Source organism: Pan troglodytes, chromosome 8 (assembly GCF_028858775.2).
Source record: "Pan troglodytes isolate AG18354 chromosome 8, NHGRI_mPanTro3-v2.0_pri, whole genome shotgun sequence".
Taxonomy (NCBI): domain Eukaryota; kingdom Metazoa; phylum Chordata; class Mammalia; order Primates; family Hominidae; genus Pan; species Pan troglodytes.
The window spans coordinates 22,474,705-22,502,099 of record NC_072406.2 but is presented as its reverse complement, the minus strand read 5'-3'; the positions used below and the strand labels follow the sequence as shown (position 1 = coordinate 22,502,099).

At 34.8% G+C, this 27,395-nt stretch overlaps 1 long non-coding RNA gene across 3 annotated transcripts in view; it reads left to right on the top strand.

Moving 5' to 3' along the window:
- Positions 1 to 27,395, top strand: part of LOC107966900 (uncharacterized) — a 570,559-nt gene that overhangs the window by 227,081 nt on the left and 316,083 nt on the right. The window contains exon 5 of one of the 3 annotated variants that reach the window (XR_008537675.2): positions 15,225 to 15,361. The exons of the other annotated variants lie outside the window; for them this stretch is intronic. This is a non-coding gene — a long non-coding RNA (uncharacterized LOC107966900). The remainder of the gene's footprint in view (positions 1 to 15,224; positions 15,362 to 27,395) is intronic. 3 annotated transcript variants of the gene reach the window in all.

The following is a 27,395-nucleotide window of genomic DNA, read 5'->3' as shown; positions in this document are numbered from 1 at the left end:
AATCCAGAATTACTATATATGCTTATGTAATATACCATAAAATTATATCAAATTATTTGTGGTTATATACTATAAAATATATCATAAAATTAATTAGTCTTGGTTTAGTTAGAAGAATTTAATGTAGTGGGAATATCTCCTAGAGTGTTAAAAATGTTATAAAGTGTTGAGAAGTTACTGATGTAGAAGGTTGAATATTCTTGCCAAGAATATTCAAGTAATTAGAGTGGTATGAGACACGTAAGGGATTAGACAATATGCAAAACATCCCTATCCGACTTTGAGTGAGGTTTTATGATAATGGTGCTCTCTAAAGTGGTAATCAGTGATTTTAAGGCCTATGGTAGAAACATCTGCACCATAGAGCAGTAAAAACAAGAAAAATCCTGAGAGCTCCTTGTGTATAAAATTTTGAAAGACACTTACACAGAGATAACTTCATACATTGTGTTCATCTTTTGGATTCTGGCTTTACAAATTTCTGGCTGCCTGGTGTCTGTCCTTGTATAAAATGCATGAAGTTATTATGCATTTATGTGTGTATTTATTTATTTGGGTTTAGCTGGAGCAAATGATGACATATCCTCCTGTCATTGCATTTACATAATCTATCTTGATTCACTTGTATTATTTGTTCCCAGCCATAAAATTCATCTTATACTAGTCTGTATTTACTCTATTGAATTCAACTTTTTTTTAATGTCTGAGTCTCAGCTCCTTGAAAAGTCTCTGTGCAATAATAATGCTATTGTTAAATTTTTGTTTCCATATACATGCCTTATCAAACCAATATTATACATGATTTTAATTTTGTAATGTTCTAGAGTAAATGGGCAGCTTGAGAAAGAGGTGATGTAAATAATAAAGATAGTATTTATCGTTATTACCTTTAGTGCTGGGTTACCAGACAGTGTTTAAATTGCTTTGTATACGTTATCCTATTTCTAACTCTCATAACCTTAGGATATAAGTACTAATCTCTTATGAAATTTATTCACAAAGAAAATAATGATTCTCTCTCTCTCATATCTATATACATATATAGATATGAGAGTTTATATATATATATACACACACATATGTATGTATGTATATATATATACAGAGTGTATGTGTGTATATATATATATATATATACACTGAGAGTGTATAATATATACACTACATATCAAACATTATATATAGTTTTCATACACTATATATAGTTCGTTGGTGTGTTGTACACTGGCTTTCATGTCTGCTGTATTCTTACTGATTTCTATCTACTTTTCCTGTCACTTGCTGAGAGGGGAATATCAAAATTTCTACTATATATATATTAGAAAGCATATATGTATGATATATATAGTTATATATATGTATTAGAAATTTTAATATTACCCTCTCAGCAAGTGACAGGAAAAGTAGATAGAAATCAGTAATAATACAGCAGACATGAAAGCCAGTACACAACACACCAACTAACTGACATTGACAGAGGATTCCACCTAACCAAAACAGAATATAAATATAAATGATACATTCACAAAGCTAGACTTAAGTTTTACCATAGAAGAAAGCTCAATACATTTGAAGTTATTGAAATAATATATATTATGCTCTAATATCATAATAGAAATAAATTTAAATGGAATAATAAAGATATTAGAAATGTTTCTAACATACTCCTAAATAACTAATGGATTAAAGAAGGAGTTAAAGGGAAAACTAGAAAATATTTTGAACTGAATGAAAACAAAAGCAAAACCTGTCAAATTTATGGGATTTTGTTAAAATGCTGATTAGAGAGAAATCTTTAACGTTTAAAGTTCATTTAAAAAACATCAGAAAAGTTTAAATCAATGATTATTGTTAGAAGGTGGGAAAAGAGAACAATTAAACTACTGTAAAAAGAAAAAATAAATTAAGTAGGAATCAAAGAAATAGAAATGAGTAATAAAGGCAACTGAATCAAAAGCTTGCCTTTAAAAAGATCAAGAAATTAGTAAAACTCTAGTCAGATTGATCAGAATAAAAGACATAAATTAAGAAGTAATAAAAGTGGGACTCATGACAGCTACTGTAGGAAATTGTATGGTAATAGGGAAAGTAAATTTTATGAACAACTTTATGCCAACCCATTTAAAACATAAGTAAAATGGACAAATATCTTGAAAGACACAAACTCACTGAAGAAACAGATAATCTGAATAGTCAAATATGTAGGAAAGAAATTGTATTGGCAATTGACAATCTGCTCACAAAGGAAATTTCATGACCAGATAGATGGTTTTACTGGTAAATTATATCAAACAGTTAAGAAAAAACACTATGAACTCAATTTAAACTTAAGGAAAATAGAGGATGAGGGAGCACTTATTTTATTAGATCAGCAGTATCCTCAGATCGTACCAGACCAGATATTATAGAAAAATTTTAAAAAGCCCTACCGATCAATATTCCATGTGAACAAAGATGTATATTTCTTTGAATAAATGTGAGAAAATAGTAATCAATCATACGCTAAAAAAGCTGATATATCATGATTCAGGAAAGATTTCTCACCCACCACCAGTTTCATGGGTAAGGCACCAACAGCAAAGATAAGTTAACAGGAGAAAAGTATATAATTTTATTTAATAGAAGTTTTGCATGACAGAGCAATCTCCATGAGGAAATGAAGACCACAAGTAACAGTGAAACTCGTGTATTTTTGTGCTTAGGTTAGATGAAGGGTAGAAAGTCATGGAGAAAGGTGATGGGAGGACAGAGTTTATTTATGATGATAAACTGGGGGGAACTTGGCAAGGTCTGCTTCTTCAGATTATTCTCTTCAAAGATAAGGAGTTCCTTTCTTCTGCATATAGAGTGAAAACCACTCCATGAGGGTCTTACGACCTACTTCAAGAGAATGTCAGAAAATTCTTTCTATGTTTTATGATCTGCTTTAAGAAAGAAGGGTAAGGGGAAGGTGAGAGAGACTTTTCTGCTTTGGCTGTTTTCTCAAATGCCAATGTGCCATATTTGGGGGCAGCATGCCTTGAACCACATCACAGACTTAAGTGGAGATTACAACAGCAATGAAAAATTTGGTTTAACACTTGAAAATCAATCAATATATTAATTCTTCATTTTAACAACATAATGGAGAAAAGGCATGTGATCATCTCTATGGTGGAAATAAACAGACTAAATTCAGCATTTATTTATGATAAAAATTACAGAAAACTAGAAATAGATGGGAATTTTAAAACCTGATTGAAGGAATGCACAATAAGACAAGTAACATTTTTAAGGTCAGGCATAAGGCTCAGATGTCCACTCTCATAGCTTTTGTTCACTAGGTACTAGATGCCCTAACAAGAAGAGTAGAGTAAAAAAGGAAATCATAAGAATGCATATTGGATAAAAAGAAGTAAACATGTCTTTGTTCACAGGCAAAATGTTTGCAAAAAATATTTAAGGTTTCTCCCAAAATGTACTCTATACCTAATATTTAACAGGGTGACAAGATTAATATATAAAATTTACTCTTTTTCTGTACATTAGCAACAAATAACTGGAAATATATTTTAAAATGTAACATTATTTACAGCATTCAATTTCATAAAATACTTCAGTGAACATAAAACAAAATATGATGCAAAACTTGTAGAAAAAATATTTTTGAAGAATTGTTGTAAGATATTACAAAGATTCTAAATACATTTGGAGATACACTATGATCACTCATTTCAGGCTATGATATTTTCACAATATTCTCTCCAAACAGACATATAAATCCAATGTATAAATCCTTGATCAAAACGTCAGCAGCTTTTTTTGTGGAAATTATCATGCTGAATCTAATATGCATATAAAATGTGGAGGATATAGATCATCCAAAATAATATTGCAAAAGAAAAAAAAGTTGGATTTTAAGATTTGCTATAAAGCTACACCATTCAAGATAGTGTGTAATATCGGTATAAAAATAAACATCTAGATTATTGGAATATAAAGTCTCAATTGACTTTATAGACAGTGGTGCCAAAATTTTCAGTTTTCAGGGTGTGTGTGTGTGTGTGTCTGTGTGTGTGTGTGTGTGTCTGTGTGTCTTTTTACAAATGGCACAGGAAACAACAGAATATTTCTCTGTATCTGTATCTATAGCCACCCTTGTCATTTTCTCATGCTATATACAAAAGTATTATTTTAAAAAATCTATATAATAGGTCTTTTCCTATTCCACCCCATTTCTGACAGACCAAGCATCTGTTAACTTGATTATAATAAATTCAGCACACCAAATACTTCTACAAAAATGTTTTGCCTGGCCTCCTCTGTTTGACAGATCTAATCAAGAGATTATATGGAAATTGAAAATAATCAAATTGTTCTCAGGTAGCTGTGGAGGAATTTATAAGGGAAATATCAATGAGTATCTGATTTGTGGCAGTAGTTCTTGAAATTTTTGGATAATCTGCTGAAAACCATATCACCCAATTTTAAACACAATTTCAGGGATTTATGGATTATCTGAAACCCATTCATGGATCCAATTTCAGTTAAGTACACCTGGTATATGGCTTAATTCTATGCTATTTTTTTGTCATACTGTCCAATATTAGCAGCAATTATGCTTCACCTCTCTCACTGACATTAGAATTTTAAAATACAGTTAAAATGTATACTGAATTAATCTTTATCCCAAACATCAGTAAGCTAAAATTCATACAAATTAACAAACCAGTCAATAAGTCCAGCCTCACAAAATAGATCCAAGAATGAGCAGGAAAATGGAGCAACCTGAAATATGAGGGCAAAAACAAGGAAACGATTGATCTTAGACTTCATAAGGTATTACACAAAGGCAAGAAACCTGGAATGATGGAAATTCTTGTTTTATTAAGGAATGTATTTATTTTAATAATGTCTCATTGGAACCACATGATTTGAATTCCCTGGAGATTTTCTTGGTATATGGATTTTGCTAGTGTTATTAATATGGAGTTTAAGTTCATTCACTTTATTGAGCATCTGCCATGCGGTAGATGTTGTGTTTAGGCTGTGAATATGAAGATCGATGAAGCACAGAATTAGAGTTTTGGCTCTCAAAAAGCTCGCAGGAACAAGAGCAAAATATACCCTGAGCAGAAAAGGAAATGATTAAATATTAGTGGAAGTTCCCTGTGGAACTTTGGGGAAAGACTTTCTGGCAGAAATATTCCCTGTGGAACTTTGGGGAAAGACTTTCTGAGAAATAATCTCGAAAGTGAACTTTGAGGAAAAGGTTTGCTGAAAACAACTGATGATTTAGTTATCAATTGATAACCCATTCTTTTAACTGGCCACTTGGCACAGGGAAGGTACTGAAATGTCATTATAAACCTTATTGTCATAAATTAACTAATTAGCATTATACAGCCTCGTATAATAGAGAAAGCTTGTTGTTCTTAAAGTACATGACAATTAAGCATAGAACTACTGCTATGGAAAAGAAGTGTTACAAAAAGGCTTAAAGGTGTAAATCCTTTTATTGCTCCAATGGGAGTCATTGTATGGAGAAAAGATTGAATTCTTAATGAAAAGCAAACCAGAGTTACAAACCCTTCAAATCCTTTTTTTTTTCCTTTTTGCTTTTTCTTCTTTCTGTAATGCATAATCCCTCTGCAAGAAGAGATGAAAATCAAGTTGTGTATATGCAAATATGTTTAAAGCAATTAGGTAACTGACAATAGCTCCATGTGACATTTCACAGTAGGCTGGTCTATTGATAAGAACCATCATTCAAGATGCCAACCTCAAAATAAACTAAAGATGCTGTTGTGAATAGGCTAAAGGCAGCAAACAATAGATTGCAATAAATAAAACCTTGATGTTTCTAAGCCATGAATCAAGGGCTTTGTGTCCTAGAGGCAGCAATGACCTTCACCTTGTAAATGCTTGGCAAAATAAGTCTGAATAGTATGACTGATGTAGATCACACAGAGCGGTTATAAAATTACAGTATATTATCTGCCAAATCACAAATGAAGAATCACCTTTTATTGGATCTAAGAAAATCAATGCTTCTGCGTCTGAGTTAAGCATTCATAATATTTGTCAGCATCCAAGAGTTATGCTTCAGACAATCTTTTCGTTTTATTAAAGAAGAAGAGAGAAATTAATTTGGGGTCAAGTAACCACTGGAAGCCTTTATATTTTCCATTGGTGAAATATTTGAAGGTCTTTTAGAGTGTTGTTCAAAATAAAAATGAAACCAGTGACAATGTGGAAATGTCTATAGTAAGGTGAGTAACTACCAGGCAGCCTTCTCCTTGTTATTATAGTTTGTATCTTGTTGTTTTAATGAGGAGTGATGAGACAAAATAGAGCAAAGAGAAACCAAGGCAGAATGTTAGCAACTCTTGCATAATAGTGAGATCTGTTAGAATGTGGATGAGTCTCCATGGGGAGCTTCTTCACCTGAGTTACTTAAATCCGAACTGGACAGAGAACATGCCATGTGTACAATCTCGCAATACAGCTGGACATACTAGATTATCTAGTAGTTATTTTTATTTAATTTCTTATTGTTTAATATATATGAGTTTTTGCTCAACAAAAGTTCATCCCAAGGATGAATTATATCAAGGCAACATAAACCTTCTGCTTAGGGTGTGAAAGGACTTGAGTTAATTTATTGGCCTATTATGGGCCAAACAGGTGTTTTTCTAATAAATAAATATATGAATATATTGTCATGATGGAATTATTACTCCAATCAGATGAAGATGCTTATTGACAGAGATTTTAGTGTAACATGCATAGTCTGGTAAAAAATGAAAAAAAAATTGAAGAATGAAGGAATGTCAGCTGGTGTTGGACCAATGTCTCTCTGCCATCAATCGTATGCTATTCACACTGCAAACCATTATACGATCAAAAATCAACCTAAGTGCCTCATTAGAATCTCTAAATATTGAAGATACTATAATTACATAAGTTGATAAGAAATCTCCCTTTGAATGATTACCAGATATCCCAAGCTGGTCAGTGTGCTATGATCTATTAATTCCCAAATCCCACTTAACCTCTCATTAATTTGTCTATGAGGACAACTCTGATTACATCATGAGTGACTGAGACTGATGTCCTCCACATGGGATGAGGTGATGAGGGTAGAAAAATTAAAAAGGGTTAGAATGAAACATGCACAGAACAATGAAAAGCCAAAGATAATTGTCATATTCTGTCTCATTGAAATATTGGAGACTAATAAATCACCATTCTTTGCCTATGTAGAGAAGCCTTGGTTGCCTGTGAGAAGCAAAAATGATGAGTTTCTTACACATGCTTGCAACCAAACCTCATATTTTCAATACTACTACTCATGTATATTAGAGAAAAAGATGAGATAAAAGTAGAAAACAGCGTATTTTTAATTTTAATTGATTTTAAATTATGACAGTAATTTTGATAATGAGGATAAATTGTGAAAGGATCAACAGACAGCTCCCTCTGCCATGGGTGAGTAAATCAAAGGAAATTAAATCTAGTCCAAAACAAAAAAGAAATTACCCTCCTGCTGTAAATAAGTAGAAACCTAGGAAAAAATAAAAAGAAAACAAGCATTTTCAGACATTGGCTTTTAGACTGCACTACTATCTTAGAAAAGGGAGACAAATGAAGTTCCAGCTTCATAAATCTTTCTGCCTGAGGTCTATTCTGGAAGTGCAGTGCCGAGAGAACCCAGATAGAGCCTAACCATCTTGCTTAGTCGAGAATGGAGAAATCAGATATCAGGGATACTAAAGTGCCTATGATATTCTAGGTAGATTATTGATGAGCAGAAAGTTATGCTGAGACAATGGCTCAAAAATCTTTATGGAGCTTTCTCTATTCTTTGGATGATTATGGATCTGCACATAGAGACTTTAGGGGTGTGTGTGTGTGTGTGTGTGTGCACGTGTGTTTGTGTAGGGGGGTGTGGATGTGGGTGTGTGTGTGCTTTGAAGATACTACTCCATTGTCTTATGACTTGCATAGTTTCTGATAATACGTCTGCTGAAACCTTCCCTTTGTTCATATATAAAGTATCTTTTTTTGTCTGGCTAACCTCAAGACTTACTTTTTCTCTAATAATCAGCATTTTTAATATGGTGTGTCAAAAGGGTTTTGGGTGCTTTGTTTTTACTTAGCCTGCCTCATGTCCTCTGAACTTTGTTGACATATGATTTAGTATCTTTCATTAATTTTGACAAACTATTGGACACTATCCCTTCAAATTTTTTTCATCCCATTCTCTCTTCTCCTTTGGGATTTCAGTTACACACATGTTATACGGTTTGATGTTGTTCACATCTCTTGTTTTTGCTCTATTCTTTAAAAAAGTTACAGAAATCTTTTATTTTCTGTTTTTTTGTGGGTGGTTTCTATTGACCTAATTTTAGTTTACTAATTCTTCTCTTAAGGGGTCCAGGAGTTTATCAAACATGTATTTTTTAATCATGTTTTTAATTTTAGCATTTCAATTGAATTTTTTAGTTACGTTTCTATCTCTCTGCTGAAATTTTCCATCTGTGCATCTGTATTGTTATCTTCTTAGTCAAGAGACTCTTGCATTTCAGTCATAGCTATTTTAAAAATCCCTGTCAGATAGTTGCAATATCTGAGTCGTCTCTAAAACAGGTTTCATTGAATACTTTGTCTCTTGAGCATAAGTTTTTTTTTTTCTTGCTTTATTGTGGGTCTCATAATTTTTTTTGTTGACAATGGATATATTGTATATGACAGTAGAGACTGATTTAAATAATGTCTACCTGAGATTGAGCATGCCTTGATTTTTGATAGGCCTTTTTTGGGCTATTGAATTAACTTGGTCTGTTTTTGAGCTGGGTTTGGGGATTGTTGTGTGTAGTTACCCTCCTGCACCATAGGTAACAATGATTCTCAGTTCCTGTAGCATTATCTTGCATTTAGGGTGGGACTCTTTTGACAAAAGACTTTTCTTAATATCTGTTTCACCCTTGTGTTAGGTTTTCCTCTTATTTCTACACCTCAGAGAAGATCTCCACCAATCTTCTTGCTCCTCTCCCTACAGTATACTGTTGTTAGTTACTACTCAAAACCTGCTAACCTCATGGTAGAGATGGAGGGTTTTCTGTTTTTCCGATTCAGCCTCAGTCTTCATAGGTGCTGTGTCCCTGGGTCTTGGAGGTAAAGTCTTCCCACTGAACTTTTTCTTTGCTCAATGGAAGGGAATCTTTCATGGTCTGGGCTTATGATGTCTTCTTTCTCCTTCCATGTTAGAGTTTTGTTCTGTCTTAAATTGCTCTGTCAGATGCAAAGGGTGCTACTCTTTTCCTGGTGATGAAGTCATTGCTGTGTAAGGGAGAGAGAGGATCTGGACCCAAGCAGAGCTTTGTGCCTTTCTTATAGTTACTGCTGCTCCCCTCCCCTAACCTTGCCAACCTTGCTGCCAGTCTTTCTCAGGAAAGCCTTGTGAGCTCTGTGTAGAATGATTTGTGAGTTCACATTCCTCCAGTGTCTTTGACTCCACCAGGTTCCACACTCAAGTGGGTCCTTGGCCTTAGCAATTCATTACAAATTTTCAAATTTTACTGATTTCTTCTCACAAGCTTTTATGGGGTCCAGTGTCTGCCCCAGGTAAGCAAGTGCATGCATCCAGTGTGTCACTGACGGTGAATCTTTTGTTACATTGGGAATTATTTTGTTGCTTTGGCATTGCAGTTCTATGATGGAAAGGCATTGATTATGAAGATTACCTACCACTTTCTGTTGAAAAGATAGAAACACTTTCCAGCTAACCTAAGATGAAGCTGAAACACTTCTAAGATACTAAATTGTAGGTGGCTTCTTATGTAGAAATTAATAAATAAAAGAGATAAGTAAAACAATGCTCATTTTTATTTTACAGAAGAAATGCCTTAAAAGCTACACATTTTCCTCTACCTAAACTTCATTTGTATTGCATGATTTTAACACTTGCCATTTTCATTATTGTTTAGTTCAAAATGATTTGTTATTTATTTTGTGATTTAATTTTAATTTATGTGCATTAAGAGCATATAATTTTTTTGAATGCTCTTTCACAAAATTTGAATCTTATATGTTACATATGAGTTCTTTTCTTATTAATATAAGTGATTATTTTCCCATGTCACTAAATATTTATCAAAATAACTTTAATTAAAAATATTTTATTTCAAATGTAATTTTATTTCAAAATATTTTATTTCAAATGTAATTTTAAATAAAAATAACCAAAAAAGTATAGTTTTTAAAAACAAAAAAATACTTAAGCTTTTGGGTAAATAGTTTCATTAGCTTTAAGTTTCTTTGAAATGATTACAGTCTTATTGCTTATATAAAATATACAGACTTGGTTTGGAATCAAAAGTTGTATATATGTTCCACTTAAAACAACACTCAAGCTTGCATAGGCATTTTTTCAAAGAAAATATACAAATGGTCAATAAGCACACGGTGAGATATTCTGTGTTTTTATTCATGAATGAAATGCTGGAGGGAGGGTAGAATGCATAGTTAATTAATAGGTAGAGACTTTCAGCTTGAGAATATGAAAAAGTTCTGGAAATGGATGGTAGTACTGCACAACAATGTGAGTATAGTTAATGCCACTAAACTGTGTATTTAAAATGGTTAAAGTGGTATAAAAAATTTATAAACAATAGAAAAAGGCACTTGATTCTGGTATACTTACAAAAAAAACTTTGTTATCTCTGATAAATTATCACTGTAATATCATACACAACTATTAAGCATTAAAGCAGAAACTTGACTCCTCATACCGCGGCTGTGTTAATGGTTAACTCTAATTTTCTTCTGCATAAGTACTAATAATTCTTCTTTATCACCACAGAGGAAATAGTGACATGTCATTTTATATATACTTGCCTTAAAGAGAGATTTTGATTAGATATATGGGAAAAATGGCATACTAGCATAAAAGCAAATAATTCTTTCTTAAATTTGACGTTTAAAATCACTCAGAGAAGAGAAAATGCATTAAGTGGCCGGTTAGGAAGGAACTTACAATTCTCAGAACTCAAAATATTCTTAAAGATAATTTGAACATAGCTTTGCAATTATGTAAATCTCCATATACCTTAAATGGTTAGGCTGCAATTTAAATCTAATGTATGAATTGTAGGAGTGCATTATTGCCTGAAGGATGCTAAATACTTTAAGCTGTAAACAATATTACCTTTATTAATTGTATGTTATGCTCTAGTGTGTTATTTTTTTCCTCTTGATGAAATCTCTGGTTTTTCAAAGAACTCAGTTTAAGAAGACAGGCTTTGTTTCCTCTTCAGAATATATTCTAAGTCTGATATCCAAGTTCCACCCTTCCCTCACTATTTTTCCAATATAGATGCTATCCCTGAAATACTTGTTTATTTTATGTTTGTATTTATATAATTATAGTTTATGTCTACTTGATTGTAATTTACAATTACATCTTGTAATAATCACTGAGATCTGAAGAATGGAGAGCCTAGACAAATAATGAAGACAAATAATTAATATCAGCTCAACAGTAATTAATATAAGATCACAGAAGTCCTGGACACATGAAATATCATCATTCTTTTTCTCAAGCTCTGTTTGTCCATTCTTCTTCTGCCTTCATGTGGCACATTTAGTGACAGTGTTCATTTCCTGAGCATATTCAACTATCACAGAAAATAGCACCCACCAGGCAAATTTTACACTTGGAAAAGTCCCAGAACCTATGTTGGGTGAAACTATTTTTGAGGGAGTGGTGGTGATACGAAGGGACTGGCAGAAGAATAATAATGATATGCATCTGTGATTCTAACTATTTCCATATATTGTATCTGCCCTTTTCCTATATTATTCTATTATTCATTGTACTTCATATAATGTGCAGTGTTTTTTGCTTTTAATATCATTTATATACATTACATTGTTAGGAACTTAGTTGATGACTAATAATTGGAAATTCTCATACAGATGATAAGGAGCAAGGAACAATTGGAAATTATTTCATCAATTACACAGCTAGACCTCACTGTTTGTTGAGTTCATTATCATTCAACACTCAGTGGCAAGATCAGTGATGCAAGAGAAGCTCTGCAGAGCTGTCCATCCTGCCACCCTTCCCACCATGAAGGGTGAATGATTTCACTTTACTAACTCAGTCATTCATCTATTTGTCTCTGTTACCCTTTCTCTCTACTTTTGTTACTTATCTTACTGTACCATCTGCTCAAATCTTTCTCTTTGCTTTACATTCAGGATTCTTTGACAGACTAAATGACCATTAAAAGCTTCCAAAATAGATCATCCTTATTGAATATAACTATTTTGTAGCATAGTCTATGTAACCTGTGACAAGGTTACTTATTTTTGTACCAATCATTCATTCTGGAAATTAGTAATAACGATAACAGAGCTTTTTGGAGAATATCATGTGCCAGAGCTTTTTAAGGATTTTTACATATATTGCTTAATTTAATTTGCACTATAATGCTACTGAGTGGTTGCTATTGATACATTTAGCTCACAGAGTCAGAGGTAGCATAAATAAATGACCCATGATTACATAACTAACAAGTGAGAAACCTGGATGTTGGCTCAGTATTCTGCCTCCAGGTTTTAACTTTGAACCACCATGGTATACTGCTTCTCTGGACATCTTTTTGTTTCTCTGTAAAATTAAGATTTAAGATTCAGACCTGTATATACATGTTACTCTTCATATCACACAATGTATTGTAACTGAGGCACTTAAATTAATTACCTGCTGGCTTTCCTCAGAATGGCACTGGGTGCATGACAGGCACAACACATTTCCAAGAAAAAAAAAAACCTGTGTTGTAAATTCTTGGATGGTAATAACTATGTTTTATATTGTTTTCATACCCACCTGCCCAGTACCATGGCTTATGCATGTAGCTAATTAATGAAAATAGTTCCTGGAGGAATGAGATGCTATGGTGTAAATGTTTGTCCCTGATAAAACTCAAGTTGAAACTTCATCTCCATTGTAAGTGTATTAGGAGAGTAGGAAATCTGTGTATGGTATTTGAGAGGTGGGAGTCATAGGGAGGTGATTAGGATTAGATGAAGACACAAGGGTGGGACATAGTGGCTTTGTAGAAGGAGAAAGAGAGACTGAGCTGGCACTCCAGGCCCCTCACCATGTGCTGCCCTGTGCTGCCTCAGGACTCTGCCGGGAGTTCCCAGCAGCAGAACAATCCTCTTCAGAAGTAGCCCCTCGACTTTGGACTTCCCAGCCTCCAGAACTGTAAAAAATAAATTTATTTTCTTTATAAATTACCCAGTCTCAGGTATTCAGTTATAGCAACAGAAAACAAGCTAACTCGGAGAGGGAAGATAACTAGCATGTGAAGTGCCTACTATAACCAGTCAAGTCCTAGATACCAGCTAAGTCCGAAAATATAAACATGACATGAACTCCCTGTCAAAAAATAACAATTTCACACTATTCATATGGTATATTGAGAAAGACAAAAGAAAAAAAGTTTAGAGATGTAAAGTAACTTTAACTAAATAATAGAGTTTGTGACCTAATGGGTATGTCATTGAATACATTATTTGAGCCAGTTGTTATTCTGAGTCCATCATATAATTATTTTATTTAGTCTTGTTGGCTTTATAAGGTAGATATTATAAGTAATGAATTGTGATTTACCAACATTGCCTTCTGCGTCTGAGGTCTTATTAGCATTATAGAAGAGAAGCCAAGAACTGTATTTCCCGGAATATTTGTCTCTAAATGGTTCTCAGTTAGAGTTAGCCCGTGAAAAGTAAGACTTGGAAGGAGGAGAGGAAGAGAGTCCATTATTCTTAGCAGAGGGTGTGGACAAACGCAGTCTAGTTTCAGACATTTTTATAAGCTCTGGCATATCAAATCCTACTGAACTTCTATCTTGCAATTGTGGCAGCCAGACATTGCATGTTCTCAGATTTCTGTGAACTCCCTCTTCACACTTCTTGGGGCCAGATGCTCCAGAATCTCAGACTCTTGTGTGCTTTGACTTTTTCACCTGCTCTGTTCATAAGGCTGAAGTCCTTTGGGGCTGTTTCTCTGGTTCTCCAGCTACTGCCTGCTTATCTAAATCTTCCCTACCCAACCTTGTCTAATTTTTACATTATCTAATCCTTCTATTAAACTGTTTTTTACCAATAAAAAGTGTAGTGACTCTTTTTTGAGGACCAAACCCAATTTTCTATCTCCATTTCACAGGTAAAGTAACTGTGTTAAGAGCAGTTAAGACGCTTGTTAACAGTCCCCAGTTAGGAAATGTTGAAATTGAGATTTAAACCCAACAATTCTGACTCCAGAGGCCAAGTCATTATCCAATAAGACTGACCATCACTCTACCCATATGAGAAAATAGGATTCTAAACCAGCTTCAGCTGATTCAAAGATTTTTGCCTTTTCCTCTAGACAAGTAAATATTTCATGGAGTTAAACAAGATCTTAATTTTAGAAGAGGAAGTGAAAGCTACTTGTTAAATCAGAAATTGTATGGAAGTTGGGTGCATGCAGTAGTAGTTATTTTAATATTTGGATAATGATATTTTCACCTTTGGTCCTTTTGTAGCTTTCTTTCATTTTTATTTAGTTGAGCAGTCATATGTTTTCGACACCACTAATTTCAGTCCCTTTTTATGTATCCAGGAAAAACACTGACAAATATTGAACATGGGCTATTGTGCAAGAAAAAAAATAAATAACCCAAGATCTGTAAAATAGACATTGGGCTTATTAACTGTAGTGTGTTCACATATACTAGTATGAAAACCAGAATGGACAGATCTTAGTAATATAATATTAAGAAAAAAATAGGATCTAAAAGATTTTATACAAACAAATACAATCTGTGTAAAATTAAAAATAATTAAAAACAAAACCATGTAGGAAAGCATGAAGATGTATACAACTACATAAAAAAGAAAGCAAAGAAATGTGGCAGTGGGGTTCGGAATGATGATGATGGCTGATAGAGAGAGTTGAGGAGATATGATGGGGAAACTACAAGATCAGAGATAGATGATTCTTGGCAGCAAGGTCACCTTATTACCATAATAAAAATAATCGGCTTTTAATAGTTCACATTCTGTAAATATACTTAACATGGTTTAAAATGCTAATACTTTGAAATTTAAAACAATATGTTAATCATTAACATATTCAGTTGTTTTTACTTGTTCTCCTTCCCTATGCTATACACCTTTTCACAAAGAAAATTTGAGAGATTGCTGCCTGCCAGAGTTCCATGGAGTATAAACTCACAGAAGAGTTTATATGGAAACCATAGACGTGAGAGGGAGATGGAACAGAATGTTGGTTCTCTGAAGTAATTTTCACCTCTCTTTAAATGTACGTAACTAGTTTCTTCTAAATGCATTTCCTCAGTGCAATAGACATATGTTCTTCTTGAATACCTGCACAGAGTAAGTGTATTCATGTTGAATTTTGCTTTATCTTTGGGCACTGACCATTCAGTTATTATTACTAACTGTGAAGGGTGCTGACCAGATGGCTTTTTGGCTATAAGGCATCTTGTTATGTAAGCTTAGCTCTTGCAAGTAATGTAAGTTATTTCCTCTGCTCTTGGGAAGAGTACAGAAAAAAACGAGTGGGGGGAAATATGGAGATTTTGAGTCACAAAGGCAAGTCTGAGATTAGATTTTCATTGTAATTTAATTGCTCAGACTGCATTTTTACTATTCCATAACCATTAACTCTTTTAAAGTGTAATGATGTCACAGTGATGATTTGCCTGTAGATAAACTTTTAATAAACATTAATAAATTTGCAGTATCTTTCCAGTGAAGCATGTATTCCCAATTATATTTCTTGCCCATATTTTGATTTATTTTCCTCCAGACCTTAATTCCATTCTAAACTATTGCTTCTACAGCATTCAATGGATACACAAAATAAATTTGTGAAAACTTAGAGATCTATGTTAGACTCAGAATCAAGTAGCTAATGAATTCTACATCTATATTATTTAAAGATATATTTATATGGAGGGGTGCCAGGAACTTTTTGCTTTTGCAGGAGCTTAAGTTAAGTCATAGGAATGAGTGGGATGGAGAGAAGCAATGAGAAGAAGGAGAAAATGAGTCACGAAGATTGTGGTATGCACTTTGTAAACTATAGAGTTAAGTGATACTTCTTGTATTCTTTATTCATTTACACAATTTATGAAACAGGTACTATGTAAGTACCGTTTAAGTGCCTAGGCTTAACAAGGCAATAATAAAATAAGTCATAATAAATGAGATAAACATTTATATGCAGCTAATCACAACACAAGTTGAAGAAGTAATATGGACAATGGACAAAGGCTTCGCTTACAGAACATGGGAAAATTCACTCTGAGAATAGGGATAAGCACCAAGAAAGCCTTGGTTAGCAGTCATACAAGGAGGTGATGTTTGGGTTTGATCTTAGATAGAAATTCACTGGAGAGAGAATTAGAAATGGAGAGAGTACAAGGCAAAAAGAGAAGAACAAGCAAGCAAAACAATGGAATGCATTAAAAAAAATCTGGCCGGGCACTGTGGCTCATACCTATAATCCCAGCACTTTGGGAGGCAGAGGCGGGCGGATCACTGGAGCCCAGTAGTTCAAGACCAGCCTGGCCAACATAGTGAAAGCATGTCTCTACTAAAAATACAGAAAAATTAGTGGGACATGGTGGTGCATGCCTGTAATTCCAACTACTTGGGAGGCTAAGGCAAGGGAATCGCTTGAACCCAAGAGGCAGAGGTTGCAGTGAGCCAAGGTGGCATGACTGCACTCCAGCCTGGGCAGCAGAGTGAGACTCCATCTCAAAAAAAAAATCTATGATAAGGGGTACGACAATCACAGCCATGATAGTCATAGGTGGGACAAAGATACCCCAGGATGAGCCAAATAAATTAATACTCTCAGGGACATAAGCAGCCTCTCAGATGCTTTCAGTTGTACAGTGCTCTGAGTGACCATGTACTTGGCTGCTGGTGAGACAGGCAATGTGTAGCTTTCAATTATTGGATGCTTGGGCTTCCAGGACCTCTGCCATCATTGTATTCATTCTTACTAATCTTGATCAATGGCAGAGTCCAGGTCCCTCAGATAACACATGAAAATTACAATTAATTCCCATACATTTTTTCTGCATATTCTATAATCAGATTCAATTTCTCGTCTTTACCTCCATTTCAGGACTTCCACTGTGTTATGAAAATCCCTCATTCTTCATTAGTTCTTCTTTAAACATTTTTCCCCACGTTCACTCCTGCTTGGCCGTTGCCCATGTTTTCTCAAGCATGACACATGGCTCAGGACTTCACTATGAGACATGTTTCCTTTTGGTTTCCCAAAGCCACTTGCAAATGATCTTTTTCTTCTTTAAAACACCCAGCTCCTTTGACTTCCCCAATGCCAGACTTGACTTTTCTTATCATTCATTGTTGCTGTCATCTATCAGTTTTCCAGGAATACTCCTTCATTAATTGATAACCTCATTATTTCCAGTATTAGTCCTGTCATAATTCATGAAGTCATCAACTCTCCAAACTCTGGTTTTCTATTTGCTTGCCCTCCTTGGGTCCAATGTTAGATTTTTCATCCATTCCCCACTCAGCCATTCAATGGTCTCAAATAATCCACTCCCAATCTACCATCTCCTTTCCTTTAGCTCACTAACTCCATTTCCCCCACGCCAGCATTTCTCCATCTTCATGGAGACAAAAATTTATTTCACTCTCCATTACTCTTCTTGCATTCTATTGTATAGACAACAATCTATTACTTAACATTCAAAACACTCCTTCGACAACACTTCAACGTACTGGTGTCACTCTTCTTATTCACTGGCAAAACTCTATCCCAGGTTAAATTCAACTCTGCACCTTATCTTTGCATGAGCAGAAATCTATGGCAGAAAAATATTATAGAGTATATTGTTTCTATTGTTAATAGCTCTGAACAAAAATTTCAAGTGGACAAGTTTTCTGACACAAATATCACTTTGGCACACAACCGTAAAAAATTATATTACTAGCAAGTTCCCTTCTCCACCCTCTAGGATGCCCATCTCACACTTCTCTCTTTGCAAACACTATATCCCCCATCCTTCACAGCTAATGACTTCTCTACATACTTCTTAGAGAAAACAGAGTCAGCAGAGAAGAATTATCTTACCTGAAAATACCAACAACTACAGACTAAGTGCAATACTACCTATGCACTTTGTGTTCACTTATGTTATGGTGAAAGAAATGTTTTTGTTTAAATTTCAGCTCTCCTCTCCACTCATTTCAATTTTGTGCATGTGTGTATCTTTTCAGACTTTTTCCTTACATTTTCCTCTTTCTCATGTATTATTAATTTCTCTCTTTCTTACTTGATTAAATCCATTGGTGTACAAATATTTCTTAATATTACCTACCCTAAAAAAATACTAAGCTACCCTTGTCCTTCTATCTCTTTGATTTACATTGATGTTTTCCTGCTCTTCTTCATAATAGAACACTTCAAATGATTCTCTATGCCTCAGTCTCTGTTTTCTTTCACTTGCCTCTTCAGTTGACTTCAATAGTGTTTTTCACCACACTGTTTAATTGAAATGGCTCTTATCAAAATCTACAGTATCCTGAATCATCCACACACACACACAAAATTTCATTTTAATCTTCATCCTATTTCTCTTTCAGCAGTATTTGACAAAGGTGACCATATGTGATTGACATATTTTCCTCTCTAGGCTTTAGTGAAATTACACTTCCATGGATTTATTTTCTTCTTATTGATTTATCTTGCAAACTTACATGCTTACTACTCCTCCTCCACTAAAGACTTCTGACTGTGGTAGTGCCCCCGCATCTGTTCTTTCCCATTTACATGATCTTCTTAACCCTATCTCATCTAGTACTGTGGCTTTAAGTTATTGCCTATAAAGTGAATTCTGTCAACATCACTTATAGAGTATGACTTTTACATGTGAATGAGGTTATGTGAATTCCTTAGCTCCAATCATCAAATGACCTCCATTTCATTCAGAGGAAAAGAAATGTCCTCAAACTGATGTGCCTGCCCTTCATTACTTCACTAATCTCTCTCTTATTCCCTCCTCTGCCTACTCTGCTGTGCTTACAGGGTACCCTCTGATTATAGGATCATCTTCAAGAAGGATAAGTGTGCTCCTACCTTAGGGCATTTGCCCTGGCTGCACCATCCCCCACATAAAGCTTTGTTCCTACAAGTGTCCACCTGACTCATTCTAACTATCTTCAAGTTTTGTTCAAATGTCACTGCGTTAAAATCACATCCTCTTTGGAAGTCCTGTTCTTATTTGCCCGAGTCTTTCTCTTCCATAACATTGATCTGCTGCTATCATATTATATGACAATGAATATTTATTTTTTTGTTTTTGTTCATTTAAAAAAAGTGTTGTCTTTCTCCAGAAGAATATAATCTTCATGAGCCATGAATTGTTTATATTTTTATGTTTTGTCAATTTACATAATCAAGCACCTCCCTGTCTGCATTTAATAAAGCCTCAGGATGAATTGGTTGACTGAAGACATGTCCATTGGAGAGGCTATATTTTGAAAAACAATATATTACATTTTGACAACAATATTGACCAACTGGAAATATCATATTTTGGTGGAATTTCAAATTGGTGTAAGCATTTCAGAAATCTGTTTGCCAGTACCTAATAATTCTGAACATAAACTTGTCTAATAAACATGCGATGCCAGTTCTATATTCTAAGCATCTACCCAAGAAAAATGAGTGTCTGTTTCCTCTAAACACATTCTAAAATAAACATATTCTAAAATATTCATTCTCACATTATTTATAATGAAAGAAAACTTTTAAAAAATTCTAAAATATCTACTCACGGTAGAATGGATAAGTAGCTTCTTTATAATAATACAATGGAAGTTTAGGTACCAGTTAAAAATAGTAAATAGCAATTGCACACAGTGACATGGATAAACTAAAAACAATAGACAAACAAACAAAAACTAATGTTGACAAAAAGAAAACAGACACAAAATAATGACGAACATGTGCTTTTTTACTTAAATGGAATTCAGGAACAGAAACAGACAAAAGTAGTCTATGATAATTGTGGAAAGCATCCTCCAAGATGGCCCCAACTTAGCTTGTGACCTGGAATTCATGCTCTTGCATAATGCCATGCATTTCGGTGTGTGCTTAATGTAGCAACTTGCATGTAGAATAGAGAACATGGTATAAGCAATAGGATGGCACTTCTGATACTGGGTTAAAAAAAAAAATAACATGGCAGCTGTGCTGGGTGGCTTACGCCTATAATTCCAGCACTTTGGGAGGCCAAGGCAGGTGGATCATGAGGTCAGGAGATCGAGACCATCCAAGCCTACATGGGGAAACCCCTTCTCTAATAAAATACAAAAAATTAGCCAGGCATGGTGGCACACAACTGTAGTCCCAGCTACTTGAGAGGCTGAGGCAGGGGAATTGTTTGCACCTGGGAGGCAGAGGTTGCAGTGAGCCGAGATCGCGCCACTGGATTCCAGCCTGGCAACAGAGCAAGACTCCATCAACAACAACAACAACAACAAACAACAACAACAACAACAAACAACAACTAAGACAGAAAAAAAAGAAAAGGAAAACATGGCACCATCCATTTATATTCACTATCTATTGCTCATTCTGAGAGAAGCCAGCTGCTGTGTGAAGAGGCCAATTGGTAAAGAACTGAGTGAGACTTCCAGCCAGTAGCCAAGAAATCAGAGATGCCCTTAGTTCCACAGACCAGGAAGAACATCGTTTCTTTTTCTTAACAATTATGTGAGTGAGCCTGGAGGTGGATTCTCCCCAGACAAGACTCCGTAGCCCCAGCTAAGAAATAAACAATAGCGGCATTAGAGAACTCAAACTGGAGGTACCCAAGCACACACATCAAGATTCCTAGCCCACAGAAACTGTGAGAAAAATAAATGCTTCTGGGGTTTTTTTTGTTTGTTTGTTTTTGATATTTGGAAGTGGATGCTGCCATAATAAAACTCTAAACTATGGAAAGGTCTTTGGATCCAGGCAATTAATTTTGAGGAGCATGTTAGTAAAAGCTTTTAAATATCTGGAAAAGACTATAGAATATTGGACTTTGGTGAGGTTATTGATGAGAGTTTAAAGGGAAGAGAGAAAAATCTTATTGGAAATTAGCAGCAAGGGGTTATTTTCCTATAGTAGCAGAAAGCTTGTGAACATTGTTGTTGGCCATGATGTGGAAAGCAGAATATGTGCCTAATGAACTGGTGATCTAGCTATGATTTCAGTGTAAAATGTTCAAGATGCTAACTGGGTTTTTTGTTTGTTCGTTTGTTTGTTTGTTTATTTGTTTGTTTTGAGACAGAGTTTCGCTCTTTTTGCCCAGGTTGGAGTGCAATGGCGTGATCTTGGCTCACTGCAAACTCCGCCTCCCAGGTTCAAGTGATTCTCCTGCCTCAGCCTCCCGAGTGGCTGGAATTACAGGCACCCACCACCGCACCCAGCTAATTTTGTATTTTTAGTAGAGACAGGGTTTCCCCATGTTGGCCAGGCTGGTCTCGAACTCCTGACCTCAGGTGATCTGCTTGTCTGGGCCTCTCAAAGTGCTGGGATTACAGGCATGAGCCACTGCACCCACCCTAACTGGGTTCTTTTTGCTGTTCATAGTAAAATGTGAGAGGAGAAAGATAAATTGAGAGGACTTTTATATAGAAAGAATCCCAGGTGGACTCATTGGTTTTAAAACTGTTCAGCCTATCCAGATAGTTAAAATTAAGAAATGGCTTCTGACTAAAGATCAAAGCTAGGGCACTGCCAGAAAAATGTAGTCTAATGATCAAGCAAAGAGTGTGATTGTAAACATTTTGTTAAGATCTAAGAAAGTGAATTATGTGTTCTAGAGTACTATTCAGTCACACAAAAGGCTCTTTAAAGATATTATGTCTGCTCTCATTCAAACAACAGCGGGATGTAGAGGGATGCTATCATTCAAACAACAGTGTCTCTAGGAAGATTAAAGGCAATTTCTCTCAGCAATCTTGGTAGAAGCCCAAGGTAGGGAAGTCTTACATAGAAGAGATCTGTGGATGTGGCATTTGTCCAGTGAAGTGAACCAATGAGATTGTTAGGAGGCCCACAAGGTTTTTGTGAGAATTTTATTATATAAGTTAAAAACAATTACAAACATCCAATATTAAATTTAATAATATGTGTAAATCATATTATTCAACACTTTGTTGTATAGAAAAATGGAAATTAAAGGATGCACCTCTAGAGCTAAAGAAAACCTGCAGCTAGAGCAAGCAAGATCTTTATGCAACCCACACTCTCTATTTCCTAGTTCTGCTAATGGAAACCAACCTTTTTGTGAACAAATACATTTCTGTTTGTATCAACAATAGTCATGGTCATTAAAGACTGGATTGATTCCCATGAAAATATCCTGTACTGAGTTCACCTCAGAAGGGGAATGAAATGAAAAACTGCATGAAACTCCTTTTTATACTGCACTGACTAGAAAATAGACCTCATCTTTCCATAAGAGTGATCTGTTTTATTTAAACACAGGATGGTTAAGATAAAAAAAAAAGAAAAAAAGAAAGGCTTATCAGGCCCATGACAAATAAGATATCCCAATATCAGGTCGGCTGTTATGTTTTAAGAGTTAGGTGTCAATTTATCATGTTTTTCTGGACTATTACTAATCTCCCATCTCCCATGCCATCCAATATTTCTTTGTCCCATTTTATCTAAAATCTTATTTTGCCAATAAGTACCATGTCTATGATGAACAAGGAGTTTTATTAGCCAGCTTTTGTTCAAAGGAAGAAATATGAATAGAATATATTGTTTTTTATATAGTCACTGAAATAAAACTCTTTGGTAGCTTTGATCAAATTATTTTTGTTTGACACTGGACAAGTCATTTCAAATAATCCAGTGCATTTTGAAAACAATGTAGAGAAGATTGTAAAAGGTACCTAATGGTTTTTATCTTCAATGAACTATGCTATTCTGGGTTAAGAAAGGCATATTTGATGGGAACAGAAAGAAATGAGCTCTGATGAAAAATATTGTAACAACCACCCAGCTTCCCATAACACTAATGGCATGAGTAATAAGTGTAAGGTGGTTACTTTTCTCTGCTTTTAGTATTAAGGATAATGAGACTTTAGCCACAGTAGAGAAGAGAGCTTCTCCCTGAAGCTGGGAAGATAACATCTCCAAGATGTAGGTAATATGTGAATAGGAGATTCAGATGGAACCATGAGTCACTGGAGATGATTTAGAAAGAATTTTAGTTGATTAAATCTTTGACTTCATTGTAGTTATTTTTCTGATGTCCAGATGACATTTCAGTTCTGAGTATTTTTTATCAATTGGACTTGATAATAATTGTTAGCACAGGTGCACACTAACACAAAAATATCATTCTCTAGGCCATTAGTGCTTCTGTAGTTTGAAAGTCACATGAAATAGTGCAGGAGTGGGAAAATAAGTCATGCTCTTATGTGCTACAATGCTCTTATAGGTAAGGTAGGTATGATTGAAGCATAGAAATAGCTATGATAGTTGAAATCTCAAACATTTATTTTGGCTTCTGGTTTCAACTACTTTGGTCATTGTCATTTACGTTATTTCTCAAGTTGCTGTGAAAGAACGTAACAGCACCAGACCAATCTGGGTCAGCTTTTATGTAACAAAGTTGTGCATTGTTTTTTAGTTGTCATGGACCCCCAGGTCAGATAACCTGAGTATGCTCAAATGAACTGGGTGTATAATCACAAGGGGAACTTCAGTGCCCTACCAAGGAGCAGGGACTAAATTAAGAAGGGAGATCATATGGTAGAATCCAATATCCAATCAGATTGAGCTCTGGCATCACTGCCATGGCAGAGTCCAGTTGGATACTTCCTCCCAACATCAGGTCATTGCAAGATCCAATCCAATCACACCTAATTACCCTATGCTTATAAAGCTTGACCCAGCTCCCAGCAGAGGGAGACATGGGTTTGGGAACTATCTGTGGTGTTCTCCTTACCTGTCACAATAAAATCCCCTTGCTAAATCCTCCTAAGTTATGATTATTGGGTTGATACTCGCCAAGCAACAGAACCCACCCATTGTATGGGTAACAATAACAATGATTTTTGTTCATTTATTTGTTTGGTTGTTGTTTCTTCACTTCCAAGTCAACCTCTGGTAAAGATCCTAACAAACTATGAAATGATTTATGACAAGAAGTGGAAAGAAATTAGAGTCCCAGATAATTCATTCACTGGCTCATCTTTATAGCCTCCTCTTTCTAGATCAGTGATTGGTAAATCTTGGTTGCATTAAAGGACCTCAGCATATGTATGGTGTGTGGAGGAGTCCACTGATTTACAAATGCACTTCCCAGATTTAAAATTCCTTCATTTCAAAGGAACATGTAAAGAGAAAACAAAGAAGTTGAAGTATGGGGGAGTAGAGGCTTGGCAAAGAATCCAAAACAGATAATCCTATACTGTTACATGCTTTTTCTCAAAGTGATACTATAATATATGAAAGCACAGACATAATTTACTAATGTGTTTTCCCCTTCTAGGGTCCATCACAGGGATTAAGACCCAGTAAACTCTGAGATAGTTTTGAATCAATATATCAATAAAAAATCTATAAAACATGCAAATGTAGTAAAAGAAACTAAAACCCCAATGCTGATACAACCCTACATGTATCATTCCCTCACTTCGTCCATCTCCTTAATTGTAAATTTATTCCGCAAGTTCTAGAATGTATTCCCTAGAGCCTAAGTGCAAAGTGTTTGGAGGTTTCAAACCAGTCATGCTGGTCTCTAGTTCATTATTTCAAATCCAAAGGAGTTAAAACCAAACCAGGTGGAAAGAATTGCTTTAGCATAACACATACAGTATTCAAAAACAGTAATGATGCATTCTACTGAAGGAATTCATGAAGTCTAAGCACTCAATTACCTGAGATATGGTTCTACATTATTCTCTATTTCAAATATACTTATGTATAATCCACAGAATGGTGAATTTAAAAAAAAATTTACTCTGAGACTGCTAAAGGCTTAGGAATTTTAGTACTTTTTCACACCATTTGTAATTGTATTGAATCACCAGTAAGGAAGAATCTTAATGGCGGAAAAGTAGTTATTCTCTTTGCTAAAGATTTGATATTAAATATGTCATTGATTGTATTTTTAGCAGCTGCCATTGACTAGAAAGAAATTTAAACTAACCCAATGTTGTCAGCCACATAAGGGAACTTGACCAGGAGGCAGTAGAATGAGGAAAAATGTTTTCCTAAGTTAGGTGATATTTGCCTTCATTTGTGGTTATTTGACATGCTCATATTGGGACCAGATTGCCATAAAATGGGTTGAAGTTAAGGAATAGTAAGATTTACTATGCCAAATTATCTGCTTTGATCAGTTCTTAATGCCCTGTAATATCTGGAAAATTGTTGCTTAATATGATGAACCTGTCATACAAATAATTTTAATCTAAATTTAGAGTTACAAAGTGTTACCTGCTTGAAAAATTATTCCAAAGCTATTAAAATACTCTAAGGTTGGATAACTGCAATCTTTGTATATACAATCCTTAAAATCCAAAAATCATATTGTCGGGTGGTTCAGAGGAAAAACTTTTAGCTTATTGTAATACTATGTAGTCTCAGAAACTCTACCATAATATAAATTAACACAAAGCAGATATTATTTTTACATAGGAACACATTTATCATGGGTTAGAGGGGTGTGGTGTTTTTTTTTCTTAAATATCCACATTTATAAACCATTGAGTCATCAAAGAAAAAAATACAACTATAAACTTTATATTATCCATGATTGCAATATCATTTTCCAAATCTGTAAAAATGTGTGTGCATAAACCCCTGCAGTCGTATTGTACTTTAGTCATGAAAAAAATGAATGCACTAAAGATAATGAATCTGTAAATAATTGTGCTTGTTTTCTAAGAATTTGGAAAGACTTTAAAAGGGTTCTGTTAAAAATGTAAAAAGTGTCCAGGGTGGCTTAATCTGGTTCCTTCTTTTTCTTTCTAATGATTTCCCTTGTGGCATTTCAAAATCCTCCCATTAACATGGAGCAGCACTTTGAAAAATTGCCTGGAGTTTTTCACTTTTGCTTTTAGATGACAGAACTGTGCATCAATAAGCTGTTGAGTTATTGAATAAAGTCTCCAAAAGCTAAAATGGAAGACTAAATGTAGCAATATGGATCTCCTGTAAGGGTGAAATTCAAAGCTGCAAAAGGTAGAAACTGCCTCTCCTTGACAAGTGCTAGGTGAGCTTAAAGAAAGGCACATTTAGAGATATTGCATAGTAAGTGCATTCTCTCAGCTCTATATTTTTACTCTATGCTGACTGTGTTGCATGCTTGCCTATGGGAAAAACTGGGGCAAGCTATGCAGCAATTTAGACTAGGAGGTAATCTAAGAGGTTATTTAGTTTAACCTTCCTTGGAGTGCAGTAATATCATCTGTAGCAGTGATGCTTAAATGTTTATTTTAATAGCAGACACTTCCTTTCAAAAGAATTCTACTGATAAACAGTATGCTAAATAGAAAAAAAAGTTGAGTTACTCTGGCTGGGAAAAGCAACCATAAAATTCCTCTTTCCCACAACCTCTTCCATAGAGGTGCAGGGTCCTCAGGTCTCTGCTAAACACAGTGTGAATGCCCCCGTTCTCCAACTTCCTGGAGAGGTGGCTCACCACTTAACAAGCCCACCCACTCTGATTAGGGGCAACTCTTAGTCCTAAATTGTGCTACTTACCTTGAGTCAAAAATATGTTTCACATTAATTTCCCACTAGTTTTGCCCACCAATGCTACTTATATCAATTCTATTGACTCTTCCCCACAAGAACTCTTCAAACATTTAATGCCTGATATTAAAGCCAATGTAAACTTTTTCTTCTCAACAACTTTCAGAAAATACTGAAGCCCCTCTTATGTAAAGATAGTGTTTATTTTTTTAACACATGCCCAGCATATATGCTTTGTATGTGTTAACCTACAGCAATCCAGTGACTAGATTCTATTATTATTATTTACATCTTTCAGAGTTTACTGAGGGGCCCAGGAGGTTCCTCAGGGTTATATGCCTACTAAGTGGTAAAGTCAGAGTTTAAATCTTATGTTATGCTTTTTAAATCAAATTATTATGAGTGAAAAATTCTTTATATCCAGTATTTTGGAAATAGTCTTTTATCATAAATATGTTCTGCAGATAAGTTCTTCCATTCTGTAGTCTGCATTTTCATTTTCTGTAGAGCAGATTTTCTTTACTGATACGTGACTCATTTTTCTTTTATGGTTTGTACTTTTTATTTTAGT